This window comes from Pleurodeles waltl, chromosome 11 (genome assembly GCF_031143425.1).
Source record: "Pleurodeles waltl isolate 20211129_DDA chromosome 11, aPleWal1.hap1.20221129, whole genome shotgun sequence".
Classification (NCBI taxonomy): domain Eukaryota; kingdom Metazoa; phylum Chordata; class Amphibia; order Caudata; family Salamandridae; genus Pleurodeles; species Pleurodeles waltl.
This window is the reverse complement of record NC_090450.1, coordinates 917,587,545-917,600,293: the sequence shown is the minus strand read 5'-3', so window position 1 is coordinate 917,600,293 and position 12,749 is coordinate 917,587,545. Positions and strand designations below refer to the sequence as shown.

The 12,749-nt window shown below is 48.1% G+C and overlaps 1 protein-coding gene across 2 annotated transcripts in view; it reads right to left on the bottom strand.

Annotated features, from left to right (window-relative positions):
* CFAP251 (cilia and flagella associated protein 251) overlaps nucleotides 1-12,749 on the bottom strand; it is a 410,814-nt gene that overhangs the window by 330,076 nt on the left and 67,989 nt on the right. The window lies entirely within an intron of this gene.

Here is a 12,749-nt window from a genome sequence, read left to right as displayed (position 1 = left end):
AATGCAAGCAACCCAAGACTGGTCTGGACCTACTTAAGGCTTTTGAGTGAGATACAGCTGGATTCCTGTGGCACAGTGAGCGTAAGACCCATATCTTGGCACACACGTCATACTTAGGACACTTAATGCAACAAACAACAAGGAGATGGAACAAATACCTGAAATAATTTCAACCACTAGTGATTGCTTGGGTGGCATTATAGAACATTGTTTTTCACCGCTCTGGTTAGAGACCTATCGTGCAAATCAGTCTTAATCCTGTTTCAATAGGGACAGCCTAGCCCAAACTGCCAGGTCAGGTGATCTGCAGATGGGAACACAAGCAACCCCAGACTAGTTTCGACCATACTTAGGTCGCATAGGTAAGGTATAGCTTAGGCACGGTAAGCATGAGACCGACGTCTGAGTAGATGTACCCAGACATGGGTCTTCTGCTCATTGTGCCATAGCACTCAAGCTGCACCGTACTGACAAGGGCAAAATAGGCCGGAAGTGGTTTGGGGTTGCTTGTGTTCCTGCTCAGAGGAAAACTAGCCTTGCAGTTCGTGCTGGACAACTGTACCTTTATAGGCACTCTCAAATGACTTCTAAAAGCATCATCAACTTGTTTAAAACCTACCTAAGTATTAAAAGGAGACATGATTTTGTATACAATTTTAGATTTCTGATGAACCTGTTCATTTTAGTGCGCCAAAAGACTTTCGGAGATAAATTATCTTTAAAATACAATTCAGAAAAATTGCATGGCGTGAACAACATCAGTAAAACACATGTTCCTTGTTTCAATCATGAGAGGGAAGATTAGTCAGACAATCAAACAAGAAATAGAGTCAAGAAGTAGATCACTGTGAGTACAGGACAGCCCACCGTCCTGCATGTGAATGCAAGAGTACATCCAGTTTAATAAATTACTTGAAGAATTACAAACCTCAAAGAGACAGGTTACCTTCTGAAAAATGCATATAAAGTCTGGTCTAGGTAAGTTTATGTGCTAGGATGAGCACCAATGAGAAGGCTTTTCGACAGAATCTGGCTTCATTTATTAATCATTTTTTTGTAAAGCGTATGGTGACATGGCTGAATCCTGGTGCTGAAAGACAACAGCCAAGTTAGAGAGGGAGTGTTACAGCTTGAGTTGGCATAGCCCTGTTTTACCTCCTGAAAAGTTGTACATTGTACATTTGTCTCGTACAGAGAGGCATGGTGTTCCATTTGGGGATCAGGAAGGAGTAGGTTCTGCTACCAACTCTCGAACGTGAGATTTTGGGAATAATGAGCAGATAGAGGTTAGATGATTAAAGGTTTCTGGCTGGAACCTGCTTAACCAGCTTATGGTCCAGCTAGGAGGGTTTTATTTGTTGTATATTGATTTGTGTGTGATGCTTACTGCTTTGAAGAGGAGTCTTTTGCTCACAGAGAGCCAGTGTTTGGTGTCAAATGTTCTTTGACTGATGGGGGTTTTGGGATATTCAAAATAAGTTTGGCAGCTGCATTTTGTACTGTCCAGATGTGATTTTGGATATATATAGGCATGCCTCAGAATTTTCATGACTGAACCTAAGCATTATCAGTTTCTGTACCACTATATTGCGGAACGACGTTGAAAGAAATTTGCTGAGTGTTTTCAAATTGGCGAAGGAAGTGCCAGCCACTGTGTTGACTTGTTTAAAAAAGGAAAGGTTTGTATCCATGAGGACTCCTTTGTTTCTGTCGTGGGCCATAGGAGAAAGAGGAGGAGGAGGGCTGAGTGTATCTGCCAACAATCAAGGGACCAGTGCCAGGAGCGATTACTGAAGAGTAAATTTGCAGTTTTATCTCCAAGTAGCTTTAGGTAGTTAGTATTCATTGACTGAGTTATCTGAGGCATATATTTGACCTCATTTATTTTTTCTGTCTTCTAAATTTTTTGATAAGGAAATAAGCAGTTGCGTACCATCAGCATATGACAGTAGGTTGAATTCAAATGATTTTACCAGTGAGCTAAAGAAGTCATGTAAATACTGAACAGTGGGGACTCAAGGAGGATATCTAACGAATGCCACAGTAGTGGGTGAAGTTGTCTGACCCTAAAGTTTCCATTGGCACTGATTGGACCGTATTTGAGAGAAATAATTGTAACTAGTTGAGAGCCTTCTAATGAATGCCAGGAGCATAAGTGGGGAGATCAACACTAGTTTGGATACGGTGTTAAAGGTCTCAGAGAGATCCAGGGCAGCAGAGCCTTCTTTGTAAAAAATCACCCAAAGCTCATCAGACATTGCCAGCAGAGCAGTTCTGTGCTGTGACATGATCTGGAGCCAGAATGAACTGAATCAAGCATGTCATTGGCCTTGATGTATGAGAAGAGTTGGATGTTTACAGGCTTTTCCAGAATTTTAGCCGGCAGTGACAGAAGGGAAATAGGCAAATAGTTGGCTAGAACTTGAGAGAAACCAATTATCTCAGTTTGTGGCTCTATTCTAGAACCTTTGGCCCAATATGTGGACACCTTTTTGAAACCTTTTGTGCCGGCCACTCAGGCCTATTTAAGAGACTCAATGTGGATGTCATTAATAAAATATAAGGTTCTTCCTTTGACGAAAATGAGCAACTATTAGTAACATTAGATAATGAGGCCTTCATTATGACCCTGGCGTTCTATAGACTGCCAGGGCTGCTGCGGTGGTGGTCGGACCGCCGCCAATGTGGCAGCCCGGCAGCCACATTATGACCATGGCGTTACTGCCATGGTCCGACTGCCGGCACCGCCACTTTTCGGCTGACCGACAGCCTGCCGGTGCTGGCGATCCCAATCCGCCAGGACACTGCTGCAAGCAGCACTGCCCTGGGGATTACGACCCCCCCCTCCTCCACTTGCCCCTCCATGTAAGTGCTGGCGGAGACAGGGTGCAGGAGGCACCATGGTGGCCTCTGCACTGCCCATGCACTTGGCATGGGCAGTGCAGGGGCCCCCATGGCCAGCCCCATTGCGCTTTTCACTCTCTGCTTTGTTGCGCTTTGCAGAGAGTGAAAAGCGCAATTGGTGCTGGTCACCCTATGCACTGCAACAATGCCGCTGGCTCAATTACGAGCCAGCGTCAATGTTGTGGGCTGTTTCCTGCGGGAAACTCCTCGTAATAGGGGCCACGGGAAGCAGACCGCACTGATGGTCTCCTGACTGCGGGACTTCAGCAGACGGCCTTTTCCGTCTGCTGAAATCATAATGGGGGCCTGAGTCTCTTTATGCTTACATATCACAAGATGAGGCTCTAGCAGTAGTAAAGGATATTCCTGACCCAAATCAAGACCCTTTCAGGTTGCCACTAAATGTTTGGTTGAACTTGCTACCTTGTGTCTTAAGAACAATTTCTTTGTATTCAAAGGGGATTCATATTTACAAACTAAGGGAGTATCAATGGGGCGTAGCTTCGCACCAGAGATGGCAAATTTGTTGATGTCATATTTTGAAAAACGGTGGATTTAGATCAACACTAATCCATTTAAATCCTACATCACCAAATGGTTGCGATACATGGAAAGAGTCTAAAGCATGCCTATCTCTTCTCCATATTAACAGGATATTGTCTTACACTGGTTAAACGCAAGGACTCCAGACTCAAAGCTCAGTATGACATGTGACAATAAAAAAATCTATTTCTTTGACCTTTGGATTATAAACAGAGAAAGACAAATTGAAGTTAGTCTTTTCACCAAATTGACTGAACGTACCACTCTCTCGCATTTTTCAAGTGGAAATCCGCGTACTCTGAAAAAACCTTCCTTATGGACAATTTCTCTGGATTAGGAGGATTTGTTTGCGCAAAAAAAACTATTTTGAAAATGGAAAGATTCTGATGAATAAATACACAGAGGCTACGCAAACAAACTGGCCAAGGCAGTCATGAAGAGGGCCTGGTTCACACCAAGAGAAACTGCACTAACCCCAAAATTACATCAAGAACCCAATCTTCTGACGTGTGTTCTAACATACAATCCCAAAGCAAATAAAGTCGAAAACATAATTCTGAAATACTGGAAAATCCTAAATCTCTTAGGAATCCCTCAATCCATGTTCTCATTTAAGATAGGGAAGGACTTAAGCTACCATTTGGTCAGAGATATAAGACCTACAGAAAAGAAAACGAATTTAAGAGAAATGTTGGGGTTGCCTATAGTGGCAGGACATTCTAAGTGCAATAATTGTACGGCATGCCAATTTGCTACTAACAGCAAGAATATCACCATTAATTGTAAAATACATACACAAAGTTTCATATTGCAATACTAAAAAATGTATCTTCTGCATCCAATGTCCCTGTGATCTTACTTACATAGGTCAAACTACCCATTCTGTTAAAACCAGGGTGTTACAGAACAGATCAAGGACAAGGTGTACATTAGCAGAAGCCCCTTTGGTAGAACATTAAAAGAATAACAACCATAATGAAAATAATTTAAAGTAGACAGTCTTATATGTAATGGAGAAAATTAAAGGAACGCAAGCATCCAACATTTTGAATAACATGGAAGCAAGGATGTTTGAAGTACAACACTGCGACCCATGGCTTTAATGACCTTGATGAAATGTGGGCCATGATTTGACAAATAGGATCCGCCATGAGTAACCCTAATCCTTAGAATATAGATGGTAACACATGCAAGGAGGTTTCATAATTAACCTGTGAGTCCTTTTTTAGATAATGCTCAATATGTAAAACTTTGTACAGATGTATTTTGTCTATGATGCTAAATTATATGTTGCATTTTTGCTTAACACCAAGGTATCAACTCGTTGGTACTGTGGCGCGCTACTAGAAATTATGTAGAGCCTGTGTTTTACTGAGTTTTATTTCCAAAATGTACACAGTTCATTATATGCTATGTATTGGATAACTATGTATCTTTATGTGGCTCTTGTACCATGCAGCAGTCCGCCTCACTAGTCTTACCAATGCCTTATGGGAATTTGTTTCTTCCAGCACTATCACAAACATGCTATGGTTAGGTTTATGTTTTACACAGATGTTGAAGGTTGTTTCACTTTACCCCTCCTTCCTCCTGGGTTCAACAATGTAATCAATGGAGACTCACTCTGGTTTTTGTTTTATTCTCTATGGACCGAAATACTTCCGCTTTCCCATCCCTGTGCCTTCGCATTTCTTGAACGGACTTACTGGATCCAGCAGGAGGAGCATTCACAGCTAGACAATTGGTTGTGGTGCAGGAAAGTGACTTGAGAGCACCCTCGCTTTCTTATTGTGTTGGGATACACTCACTGGCTTTTCGCTTTAAGTGTAGACGGCCTTCTTCAGGTTCGAGCCCAATAGTTGGTGCGTTCACATGGAAGTGACGCATACAATTAAGTAAGTGGTTCCTGCCTGCTGTTTTACTGTTGTTGTTATATAGTGCTGGAAGAACGAGTTACTTACCTTCGGTAACGACTTTTCTGGTGGATACATTAGCTACCTGTGGATTCCTCACCTAATGAATACTCCCATGGCGCCAGCATTTGACGGAAATCTTCTTACTAGTCTCTGCACGTCGACGAGGACGTCACTCTAGCCCACGCGACGCCGTCTGACGTCATACAGGCAATAAGAAGTCCTCGCCGACGTGCCGATGACAGTACCAACATTTTTTACGTGCATGAGAATAATAATAATAACCCAATGCAATGAAAGAGCAAAGCAACATCTCTTAATATTGTAAATCACACAACATTGCAATAAAATAGCTGTAGATTTAATATAACCTTTTTTTTTTTTTTTTTTTTTTTTTAAACAAATAAATATATTCATACATACGAATCATGTATATACCCAATATATATATAGATTTATATATAAATATACACATATATACAAATATCATACATGCAAAATGTATTGCAACTTTGAAGACCAAAAGGAGCACACTCAAGGATTGCTTGGAGAGACCAAAAAGGCAACGGGGAGGCGGGTGGGACCGTGAGGAATCCACAGGTAGCTAATGTATCCACCAGAAAAGTCGTTACCGAAGGTAAGTAACTCGTTCTTCTGATGGATACAACTACCTGTGGATTCCTCACCTAATGAATAGAGTCCCAAAGCAGTACCACGCCCGGCGGTGGGTGCCTAAATGGTCAAACCAAGAAATCCTGCAGCACTGACCGTGCAAAATGACCGTCCCTTCTGACCTCAGAGTCCAAACAGTAATGTTTCACAAAAGTGTGAAGGGACGACCAAGTTGCGGCCTTGCAGATGTCAACCACAGGAACACCCCTGGCCAAGGCCGAAGAGGCCGACTTAGCTCTGGTGGAGTGAGCTCTAATGCCCTCAGGCGGATCCTTCTTTGCCAAAGAGTAACAGATTTTAATGCAAAGAACAACCCACCTGGAGAGTGTTCTCTTGTGGACTGCCTTTCCTCTCCTCTTGCCCACGTATCCGACAAACAGCTGATCCTCCAGCCTGATATCCTTCATTCTGTCGATATAGAAGCTCAACGCCCTTTTTGGGTCCAGGCGATGTAGTCTTTCTTCCTCCTTTGAAGGATGAGGCGGAGGATAAAACGTGGACAAAGTGATTGTCTGAGCCAAATGGAAGGGTGAAACAACCTTCGGAAGGAAAGCAGCCTTGGTCCTCAACACCACCTTATCCCCATAAAACGTTATATAAGGGGGTTTAACCGATAAGGCCTGCAACTCACTCACTCTCCTTGCAGATGTTATAGCTACCAGGAATACTGTTTTAATAACCAAATACCTTAAGGGGCAAGAATGCATAGGCTCAAAAGGGGACCCCATAAGGAAAGTCAGGACCAAGGACAAATCCCATTGAGGCATAACGAATGGTTTTGGAGGATATTGATTCAGAAGACCTTTCAAGAATCTGAGAACAATAGGGGATTTAAATAACGATGGTTGGTCTGGAAGACAAATGAAGGCTGACAAGGCCGACAAATAACCCTTAATGGTAGCTACTGCACAACCTTTCTGCGCTAGAGACAGTGCAAAAGACAAAACATGTGACAGATGAGCATGTAAGGGATCAATCTGTCTCTCTCCACACCACATAACAAATTTAGACCACCTATTAGCGTAGATAGATTTAGTGGAGTGTCGCCTGGCCGCTAAGATAACATCCACTACATCAGGCGGGAGAGAGAAGGAACTCAGGTTGCCCCGTTCAATCTCCAAGCATGTAGGTGCAGACTCTGGAGGTTGGGGTGTAAAACCTGCCCCTGCGACTGCGAGAGGAGGTCTGCCCTGAGAGGGAGACGGAGCGGAGGGCACAGTGAGAGTTGGAGAAGGTCGGAGTACCATACCCTCCTTGGCCAATCCGGAGCTATTAAGATGACTTGGGCCCGGTCTTGGCGAATTTTCCTCAACACTCGAGGAATCAAGGGTATGGGGGGAAACGCGTAAAGCAACTGGTCGCACCAGGTTATCTGAAACGCGTCTCCCAACGCTCCCTGCATCGGATACTGGAGGCTGCAGAATAACGGGCAATGCGCGTTCTCCCGAGTGGCAAACAGATCTATCCGAGGAAACCCCCACATCTGGAAGATTAAACAGACTTGATCTGGATGGAGACGCCACTCGTGGTCTGCCGAGAATTGGCGACTGAGACTGTCCGCACGTACATTCAAGACCCCGGCCAGATGATTTGCCACCAAGCAAATCTGATGGTCCTTTGCCCAGGACCATAGCCGAAGAGCTTCTCTGCAGAGAAGGTACGACCCTACTCCTCCCTGTTTGTTTATGTACCACATCGTGGTAGTATTGTCCGTCAGGACCTGTACCGACTGACCACGAAGGGATGGGAGGAAGGCCTTGAGAGCCAAACGTACAGCCCGTAACTCCAACAGATTGATATGAAACACCTGTTCCTCTGGAGACCAAAGCCCTTTGATCTCCAGATCCCCCAGATGAGCTCCCCATCCTAGGGTGGAGGCATCCGTTATTACCGTGGCCACTGGTGGCGACTGCGCGAACGGCTTCCCCTGTGAAAGATTGTTGCCCGCAATCCACCACTTCAATTCCACAGCAGCATCTCTGGAGATCTTGACAGTACCTTCTAAATCTCTCTTGTGTTGAGACCACTGCCTTCGGAGGCACCACTGAAGAGCCCTCATGTGCCAGCGAGCATGCGTGACCAACAGAATGCAGGAGGCGAACAGACCGAGCAGACGAAGGACCTTGAGGACTGGAACTACCGCTCCATTTCGAAACATTGGAACCAATTCCTGAATATCTTGAATCCGCTGAGGCGGAGGAAAGGCTCGACTCAATGTTGTATCCAGTACTGCCCCTATGAACAGGAGGCGCTGAGAGGGCTCCAGGTGAGATTTGGGCACGTTCACCGAAAAGCCCAGGTCGAACAACAACTGGGTTGTTGACTGCAGATGATGCGACACAAGCTCCGGGGACTTGGCTTTGATCAACCAGTCGTCCAAGTAAGGGAATACTGCTATCCCCCTCCTTCTGAGCTCCGCCGCAACCACTGACATCACCTTTGTGAAGACTCGAGGTGCTGAAGTAAGACCAAACGGGAGGACCGCAAACTGATAGTGCTGCGACCCTACCACAAACCGGAGATACTTCCTGTGCGACTTGAGTATCGGGATATGAAAGTAAGCATCCTGCAAGTCGACAGACACCATCCAATCTTCCTTGTTCAACGCCAAAAGCACCTGTGCTAGGGTCAGCATCTTGAACTTTTCCTGTTTGAGGAACCAATTCAAGATCCTCAGATCCAGGATTGGTCTCAACTGACCATCCTTTTTGGGAATCAGGAAGTATCTTGAGTAACAACCTCGACCCTTTTCCTGCTCTGGGACCAACTCTACCGCGCCCTTTGAAAGGAGGACTTGAACCTCCTGTTCTAGCAACAGGAGGTGTTCTTCTGAACAATAAGATGGGCGGGGCGGGATGAGGGGCGGGAACTCCCGAAAGGGAAGGGCGTAGCCTTTTCCCACAATGCCGAGAACCCAAGTGTCCGTTGTGATAGACTTCCACTTGTGGAGAAAACGCTGTAATCTTCCCCCTACAGGAGAGGAGTGAGTGGGAAACGGTGGAAGCCTAAGGCTGCTTCCCCTGCTGCACCCCTCCAGAGGACAAGGAAGAGGCAGAGTGCTGTTGAGAGGCTCCTCTGGTACGGACCCCACCCCTCCCCCTCCCTCTAAATGACCTATAGGGGAGGGAAGAGGCGGGTTGCTGGAACCTCCCCCGAAAGGAAGAGGAATAAGAGCCACGCCCAAATCCCCGAAACCTCCTGAAAATTCTAGAAGAGGCAGAGGAAGAAGGAGCTTGCAGTCCTAACGATTTGGCTGTGGCTCTGCTCTCCTTAAATCGTTCCAAGGCTGAATCTGCCTTGGCTCCAAACAGTCTGTCCCCATCAAACGGGAGGTCCAGCAGGGTCGACTGCACATCCGCAGAGAACCCTGAGTTTCGGAGCCAGGCCTGTCTTCTTGCCACCACAGCCGTGCCCATCGCCCTGGCCACCGAGTCGGTCGTGTCCAGCCCAGACTGGATAATCTGGGTCGCGGCAGCCTGGGCGTCCGAGACCACATCCAAAAGACCCTGGGGAAGCTCCGTGAATGAAGACGAAATATCATCCATCAGCGCATGGATGTACCTCCCCAGAATGCACGTGGCGTTGGTGGCCTTCAACGCCAAACTGCATGACGAAAATATTTTCTTGGACTGCGCATCCAGTTTCTTGGAGTCTCTGTCTCCAGGCACCGTCGGGAAGGAACCAGGCGCTGACTTTGAGGAACAGGAGGCTTGCACCACCAAGCTCTCCGGCGTAGGGTGTCTAGAGAGAAAGCCAGGGTCAGATGGTGCAGCTCGATACCTCCTGGCCACAGCCCTATGAACGGCCGAGGAAGACACCGGCTTCTTCCACACCTCCAACACCGGATCCAGCAAAGCCTCATTAAATGGCAAGAGAGGCTCAGCTGCAGCAGAGGCCGGATGCAATACCTCTGTCAGCAAATTCTGCTTTGCCTCTGCCACCGGCAAAGGCAGGTCCAAAAAGCTCGCTGCCTTCCTCACCACAGCATGAAAGGAAGCAGCCTCCTCCGTATATTCCCCTGGAGATGAAAGGTCCCACTCAGGGGAAGTGTCCAGCCCACTGGCTGTATCCAGACCATGCAGTCCGTCTCCAGAGTCCTCAATCTCTCCCTCCTCTAGGACTCGCTGGTACTCTTGCTCTTCTAAAAGACGGAGAGCACGCCTCCTCGAATGAAGTCTCTCCTCGATACGCGGAGTCGACATGGCCTCCGCCGACGTCGAAGAACGGCGCCGATCTCCAGAAGCATCTGACGCCGCGTCCGGCGCCACAGGCAGCTTCGGCGCCGAGGCAGGAGCCGATGGACCAACCGGAGTCACAGGGCAAAATCCTGACTTCGACGGAGGGGCAACCTCCGGGGCCGAAACATCCGAAGCCACCGGAGCGGCCACCGACGCCGGCACCGGCGCCGAGCCCACATTCCCAAAAGGGAGAAAGGGCATAAAGGGTGCCGGCCGAAGAGGCGCAGGATCACCCAACGAAAAGGCCAAGGGCCCCGAAGGACCAGCCGGAGCAGCTCCTGGAGCCATCTGCTGAAAGATGGTATACATCGCATTAAGAAACGCGGTACTATCGGCTCCAGGAGTGGGAAAAGCCGGATACTGGGGTGCCTGGATCGAGGGCGACCCCGACGCCAGCCTCGACGTCTGCGACGCCGGAGAAAACACAAGAGGCTGCACCACCTCAATCACTGACGCCTGACCAGGTGAAGTCGGTGACGCCGGAGAGGGCAACGGCGTCGATGGATGCGGCGTGACCGTGGGGCTGACCTCCCAAGTCCTCCGACGCCGAGCCGAAGGTGACCTCGAACGAGACTCCTTGCTGGAGTGGCGTCGTGAGTCTCTACGGCGCCGGGAGTCTCGATGACGCCGGTGAGACCTTGGCGAAGAAGACTTCTTATGATGTTTCTCCTTCTTCTTTGACTTTGCCATGAATAACTTGGCCTCGCGCTCTTTGAGGGCCTTCGGATTCATGTGTTGACATGAATCGCAAGTCGAGACGTCGTGGTCGGAGCTCAAACACCATAGACAGTCGGAGTGAGGATCTGTAACTGACATCTTGCCCCCACACTCTCGACAGGGCTTGAAACCCGACTTCCTCTGAGACATTGTTACCGCAGAGAAGACTACGCAGCAGACAATACACTGTAACCACGAAGGTAACAGTAACTCCCTCGAAGATAACCGTTTCGAATGCACGGAAAAAAGGGAACTGTCATCGGCACGTCGGCGAGGACTTCTTATTGCCTGTATGACGTCAGACGGCGTCGCGTGGGCTAGAGTGACGTCCTCGTCGACGTGCAGAGACTAGTAAGAAGATTTCCGTCAAATGCTGGCGCCATGGGAGTATTCATTAGGTGAGGAATCCACAGGTAGTTGTATCCATCAGAACAGTTTAATAAGCATGCCTTTATTCTGGGGTCTGGTTCTGCAATGTGAAGGCATTTCCATGTGAGATTTACCTATCCAAGGAAGGTATAAAAACGTGGAGGAATATCTCAACTTGGCTTTTCCCGGATACTTATTGTCATAGGTAAATGTTTGTGTTACCGGTTGATTTTGATTTGGCTTGCACACTTGGGCCCTCATTATGAGGTTGAAGCCAATCCACCACAACGCTGCCTGGCCCGCAGGTGCGGTCGCACCAACGTGGCTGGCAGTGAGCTCCTCCGGGCCGGCAGCAGGCCTCAGGCCGCTGCCCACATTACGCAGCAGCAAACCAGAATTTTCATGGCGGTCACCCAGCCATGAAAGCACTGGCGGAAACGCATCTGGCGACATGAATCCCCATTCCTGTCGCCGGCACACACACCCCAACAAGTCCACACAATTCCATGCACCCGCCCACACACGTCCATGCACCCCCCCACCCAACCGCATATATCCATATAAACAGCCCAACCTGCTCTCACACTGACATACACCCCCCACTTGCACTCACACATACGCACCCCCTCCACAATCATTCACACCCCCACCCCCTCTGCATTCATGCACACCCCCATCCCTCCACGCATGCATACATTCACTCACTCCCCCTCCGCATACTCACACTTGCACACCCCCATCATCCATACACTTGCACACAGACACCCCCACTCACTCACAGACTTGCACACATGCACCCCCACTCACATCCATCTCAATACACACACCTACTCATTCACACCCTCCTCCACATACATGCAGACACACACAGCCTCCACGCATACATACATACATACACACATGCACACTCATTCAGGCACACATACACACCACACAGATGCACCCAACACCCCCCACCACCCTGTTTTCGTGTGATCAACTTACCTTTTCCGGCGAGGTGGTCGTCCGGGAGGGGATGGATTCTGGCGTTTTCCTCTGCCAGCACCGTCAACAGGACTCCACCATGCTGTATTACATATCGTAACACGACCGGCAGTGTCTTGTTGCCGTGGCGGTGCTGGTGGTGGAACCACCTCTTCAACTCTGTTGGTCAGGTCGATGGAGTCGGATTTCCACCCAGAAACGGGTGGAAGTCCTTTCAGGTCTCCTAATATGGCGGTGTCTGGCGGTCTGTTGACTGCAGCGGCTTCGCCGAAGTCGTAATGAGGGCCTTGGTGATTAAGTTAATCCACTGCTTTGGCTTGTCATGATGTATGGTGGTGATGGGGATGCAGGTCTCTCTCTTTACTCACTTGTGGTGCGTTTGCGACACACTCTGTCCCCAGTTTGGTGG